At 35.6% G+C, this 6711-nt stretch overlaps 1 pseudogene; it reads left to right on the plus strand.

The window, feature by feature from the left end:
• Positions 1–745: 745 nt before the first annotated feature.
• LOC100428556 (non-selective voltage-gated ion channel VDAC2 pseudogene) lies at positions 746–1585 on the plus strand (annotated as a pseudogene).
• Positions 1586–6711: the final 5126 nt, after the last annotated feature.

Below are 6711 nucleotides of genomic sequence, written 5' to 3' on the forward strand. Positions count from 1 at the left end.
TAAGCTGGGACATCCAGGTTATGCTGTCCTTGGGCATCGGAGCTTCTGATTCTCAGGCCTTTGGGCATGGAATTTATACCAAGGAGGACCCTGGTTCTCAGTCATTTGGCCGTGGACTAAGATTTACATAATCAGTCCCTCCAACTCAAGCTGAATTACAACAATGACATTCCTAGTTCTCCAGGTTGCAGATGAAACATCATGGGACTTCGCCTCCATAACTGTGTGAGCCAATTTCCATAATGCATTTCATTTTATCTTTTTTTTTTTTTTTTTGAGACAGGAGTTTCACTCTGTCACCAGGCTAGAGTGCAATGGCATGATCTCAGCTCACTGCAACCTCTGCCTCCCAGGTTCAAGCGATTCTCCTCCTTCAGCCTCACGAGTAGCTGGGATTACAGGCATGCACCACCATGCCCGCCTAATTTTTAGTAGAGATTCAGTTTCACCATATTGGTCAGGCTGGTCTCTAACTCCTGACCTCATGATCCTCCTACCTCGGCCTCCCAAAGTGCTGGGATTACAGGTGTGAGCCACTGCGGCTGGCTCATTTTGTCTTCTATCTATCTATCTATCTATCTATCTATCTATCTATCTATCTATCTTACTGCTATCTATCATATTGATTCTGTTTCTAAGGAAAGCACTAATACAGCTCAAAAATATTTTTACATTTTAAAAACATTCAGACTGCAAGTGGAATGGTGCCTCCACTTTGTCCTCCAGCTGAGGCAGCTGTGACCCCATGGCAGGCAAACCCAGTGGCCTCAGCTGTGAGCACAGCAGTGGGAGCACCCCCATCCGGAGACCACCAGATTATCTCTTCCCAAGACTTCACCATGGTGACCTACAGACAGACCTGAGTGTGGCCATTGTATTCCTCCATCGTATGCTGACTTTGGCATAGCTGTCAGAGATACTTTCCACAAAGGAGTTGGCTCAGGGTTGGTGAAACTGGATGTGAAAAAAAAAAGTCATGCAGTGGCATGGAATTCTCAACATCTGCTTCATCTAATACAGACACTGGTAAAATTACTGGGATGTTGGAGGCCAAATATAAATGGTGTGATATGATCTGACTTTCACAGAAAAGTAGAACACTCTGGGAACAGAAATCACAGTTAAAGACCAGGTGTCTCAAGGTTGAAACTGACATTAGATACTATCTTCTTACCAAACACAGGAGAGATAAGTGATAAGATCAAGTCCTCCTGTTACAACGAGAATGTATACACTTTGGTTGTGATGTTGACTTTCATTTTTCAGGACTTGAAATCCATGGTTTGGCTGTCTTTGGTGATGAGGCTGGCTTGCTGGGTACCAGATGACCTTTGACAGTGTCAAAGCTGACAAGGAATAACTTCTCAGTGGGCTTTATAGGACTGGAGACTTCCAACTACACACGAATGTCAGTGATGGGACAGAATTTGGAGAATCAATTTATCAGAAAGAATGTGAAAATCTTGACACTTCAGTGCATCTTACTTGGACATCAGGTACCAAGTGAACTCACTTTCGTATTGCAGCTAAGTATCGGTTGGATCCCACTGCTTCCATTTCTGCAAAAGTCAACAACTCTAGTTAATTGGAGTGAGCTGCTCTCAGACACTGAGCTGAACAAATACGGTCGACTCTGGGAGATAGGAAGAGCATTAATATGGGAGGCCACAAACTTGGGCTTGCCTGGAGGTAGGAGCTTAATCCAGCTGAAAGAAACCTTCAGGATATCAGAAGATTCGACCTTAGTAGATTTTCAAAGTGACCAGCAGGGCTCCCCACCACCCAACAGAAAAAGGTCATCACAACTAAGAAAGATCTAAACAAGAGCTGTGTTTTAAATATTTAGACAGTTACTTGATCACTGGTTTATAGATGAATTGATTATCTATCTAGATACCAATGCTGCAATTGTGCAGTCACATATACATTATTTAAAGATATGTAGGCCTGGTGCGGTGACTCATGCATGTAATCCCAGCACTGTGGGAGGCCAAGGCGGGCAGATCTCTTGGGGCCAGGAGTTCAAGACCAGCTGGCCAACAAAGCAAAACCCTGTCTCTAGTAAAAATTACAAAAATTAGCCAGGCATGGTGGCATGTGCCTGTAGTCCCAGCTACTTGGGAGGCTGAGGCACAAGAATTGCTTGAACCATGGAGGTGGAGGTTGCAGTGAGCTGAGATTGCACCACTGCACTCCAGCCTAGGTGACAGAGTGAAACTCTGTCTCAAATAAATAAATAAATAAACATTTAGGCCAAGCGCAATGGCTCATGCCTGTAATCTCATCACTTTGGGAGACCAACATGGGTGGATCATCTGAGGCCAGGAGTTGGAGATAGCCTGAGTTTAGTAGAGCCAACCAGTCTCTACCAAAACTGCAAAAATTAGCCAGATATTACAGGTGGTGTGCACTTGTAATCCAAACTACTCAAGAGGCTGAGGCAAAAGAGTCACTTGAATCTGGGAAGCAGTGGTTGCAGTAAGCCAAGATTAGGGATAAGATTAATAGCTGATTACACATTGCAGACAAAGAAGGTCAATGAAATTGAAGACATTATATAGGAATTATTCAACATAAAGCAAGCACAGAGGAAAAAGTCTGGGAACTAAAGTGAACAGAAAATACGTGGCCTATAAGACAATATTGTATAGTCTAACTTACATATAATTGGAGTACCAAAAGGAGGAGAGTTAGAAGGAACAAAAAACAGATTTTTGAAGAAATAAAGGCTAAGAAATTATCAAACTACAGATCCCAGCAGTTCAACAAGTCCCAAGCAGAATGAAACTGAAGAAAAGTACATTGAGACATGGCAAAATTAAATTGCTGAAAATTACTGCTAAAGTTAACATCTTAAAAGCAGTCAGAAGAAAAAAAGACACATTGCATACTGAAGACCGAAGATAAGAATTACGGCAGACTCCTCAGAAAGTACTTAAAACTAACACAATAAAGAAAAACCTTTAAAATACTGAATGAGAAAAAGAAACTGCCAACCTACAAGTTTTACCTAGTGAAATTTTTTCAAAACTGAGGGGAAATTAACACTTTTTTTTCCCCAGAAAAAACAACCACTGAGAGAATTAACCCTCAACAGAGCTGCACTACAAGAAATGTCAAAGTACATCCTTTAGACAGAAGGAAAATAAAATCAGACAAAAATCTGTATCTGTACAAATGAAGGAAGAGCACTAGAAATGGAAGTAAAGCGGGTAAATGTAAGCATTTTTAATCTATAAAATTAATTGTGTGCTTTAAAAATATATTGTGGTGTTTGTAGTATACAGAGAAATAAAATTTTCACCACGAATAGTAGAAATGATGGAAAGTTTGAAAATAGAAGTATATTGTTATAAGGGTCTTACTGTACACATGAACTGGTATAATATTATTAGGAAAAGTATAATTGCAAGGTAAAGATGTATAGTATAAACCCTAGAGTATCCAATAAAAAACACAAAAGTAAAACTAATGGTAAAAATAAAATAAATTTTAAAATCTTAATCAAAAATAAAGAAGGGAAAAAGAAAAAAAGGAACAGGAATGGGTGAGACAAGTAGAAAAAAACTGCAATATCATGAATGCAAACACAACTATACTGAAAATAATGATACATTTAAATTGTCTGAACATCTCAATTAAAAACAATGAAAAAGCAGAGGTTGTCAGATTGAATCAAAAAGCAATACCTAAGACATTATCTAGAAAAAACCTATTTTAAATATAAAGACATATAGGTTAAAAGCAAAAGGATTAAAATAAATACACAAAGCAAACATTTTTAAAAAGAAGCTAGAGTGCTCATATTTATATAAGACAAAGTAGAGTTTATAACAAGAAATGTAACACAAGGGGTACAAACTTTAAGTTAGAAGATGAACAAATCTAATATACGGCTTGGATGGTAATAGATGTGTTAACTAATTTCATTGTGGTAATCACTATATCATGTATACATATGTAATCATTGTGTTGTACACTTTGAATATTTACGATCTTGGTTGATTAAATACTTTTTTAAAGAGAATGATATTCATAATTTTGAGGGGATCAATTCATCAGTATACATAAAAAACCTTAATGTGGGTACACTAATACCAGAGGTTTAAAATTGATAGAAATTGAAAAAGAACTACACATATCCAAAATCATAATTGAAGATATGAACACTTCTCCCTCAGTAATTGATAGAAAGAGAAGGCAGAAAATTAGCAAGGGTATAAAATGCCTGAACAAAAAGATTGACCAATCTCAATAAATTTAAGAAAATTGAAACCATGTGAAGTTCTGTGGTCACTAAAGAATTAATCTAAAAATCAATAATATTTGGAAAATCATCAGGTCTGAAAATTAAACAACACATCTATAAATAAACCATAGGTAAGAATAAATTAGATAAAATGTAAGCTAAATGAAAACATGCTGTATGAAATTTGTAGGATGCAGCTAAAGCAGTGCTTTAAAGGAACTATATAGCATTAATAAAGATCTAAAATCAGTGAGCTAAGATTTCACTGTAAGAAACAAAAATAGAAAAATTAAACCTGACATAATTAGAAGGAAGAATATAATAAAGTTGAGTGAAAAAATCAAGAAAAAGAGAAAAAAAAAGTAAAGCAATGAAACTAAAATTTGGTTTCTTGAACAGAGGAAAAAAATGCTAAAGCATTAACTGGATTAATCAGAAAATAAAAGAAAACACATAAATAACCAACATCAATAATGAACAAATGGACGTAAATACAGATTTTACAGACATCAAAATGATTAAAGGTAATATTATGAGCAAACTATAGGCTTATCGAAATCTTGGATGTAATGGGCTAACTCCTTGAAATACATACACTGACAAAGGATTCCTCAACAAGTCACAGATAACTGGATAGATAGCCTTACAACTACTAAACAAATTGAATTTATAATTGATATTCTTCTTACAAAGAAAGCTCCATGCCTAGATGACACTGGTGAATTGTAAACATTTAAAGAAAAATAATATCAATTTTGCACACATGGTTCCAAAAAATAAAAATAAAATACTTCTCAACTTACTTTATCAGTCCAAATTACCTGATTTGAAAACCAACCAAAGGCAATATTTGAATAAATGAATAAACACATAAATACATGCATACATATTTACATGAAATGGACTTATAAGTCACCTAAACATAGTTGTAAAAATCCCAAACAAAATTTTAGTAAACAATATCCAAAAATGCAAAAAAAGAAAAAAAAAGCACATTATCTCAGCCCTATGAAGTTTGATTTAATATCCAGTAATCAATATAATCCACCATATTATTATACAAAATAGGAGAAACATAAGCTCATCTCAACAGATAAAGAATAAAGCATTTGATAAATTCACAATTCGATAATAATAAAATTTACCTGCAAACTATGAATGGAAAGAAACTTCTTCAACCTGATAAAAACATCCACCAAAACTGGCTAACATCACTTTTGTGAAAGACTGAATGATTTCCTCTAAGATCAGGGGCAATGTGAAGAGATTTGTTCTTACCAGGTTTTTTTTCAAAATTATATTGGGAGTCCCAATTCGTGCAATAGGGCAAAAATAATATGATTAAAAGTAAGATAAATAAATAAAATGTCGTACATGTTGGAAAGGAAAAAATGAAACTGACATTATTTACAGGTGAGATGATCATTTATGTTGAAAATGCAAAGACACCCATAAAAAGTGTTACTGGAACTGAGCGTAGTAAAGCCAAAGAATCCAACATGAAAACACAAAAATCAGTTATGTTTCTATATAGTAGTAAGGCTCAACTAAATTTTAAATTAAAATGTCTTTTAAAATAGAATGAACAAACATGAAGCCCATAGGGATAGTATACTTACTAAGCTTCATGCTAGACCTGCATATTAAAATCTCCAAAGTATTGCTTGGCAGAATTAAGGGACAGCTAAAAAAAAAACAAAAAGTCATGATGATTTTGAAGAATGTTTTTTTTTTTTTTTTCTTGAGATGAAGTTTTATCCTTGTTGCCCAGTCTGGAGTGCAGTGGCGCGATCTCAGCTCACTACAAACTCTGCCTCCTGGGTTCAAGCGATTCGCCTGCCTCAGCCTCCCGAGTAGCTGGGATTACAGGCATGCGCCACCACACCCGGCTAATTTTGTATTTTTAGTAGAGGGTTTCTCCATGTTAGTCAGGCTGGTTTCGAACTCCCTACCTCAGGTGATCCACCCGCCTAGACCTCCCAAAGTGCTGGGATTACAAGCATGAGCCGCCATTATTATAGCTATATAAAGTACTCCAGAGTAAGTGGTTAACTTGAGATAAGCAATTTAATCTAGGTCATTATTTACTTAGTTTTGTGATGTGTGTTTAATGTGAAAAATTGTTGTGACAATGATCGTAACTTCAAATAAACTATTAAATAGTGAAAAAAAAAACAAAAAACAAACAAACAAACAAAAAGTGTGAGAGGGATATCATGTCCATGAATTACAAGATACAACACTAGAAAAGGTTTTAATTTTCTCCATATATATCTATGGCTTATGAAATCCCAATGAAAAGTTCAGCAAGCATTTATGCAGAAATTAACAAGGTGATTCTAAAATTAAATGGCAAGGCATAGATCCAAAATAGGCTTAATCTCTTAAAAGAACAGTGTTGGAAAATTTACACCACTTCATTCTAAGATGTATTATAAAGCTAGAATTATCAAAGCAATGTG

The sequence above is a fragment of the Macaca mulatta genome, chromosome 3 (assembly GCF_049350105.2).
Source record: "Macaca mulatta isolate MMU2019108-1 chromosome 3, T2T-MMU8v2.0, whole genome shotgun sequence".
NCBI classification, from domain to species: Eukaryota; Metazoa; Chordata; class Mammalia; order Primates; family Cercopithecidae; genus Macaca; species Macaca mulatta.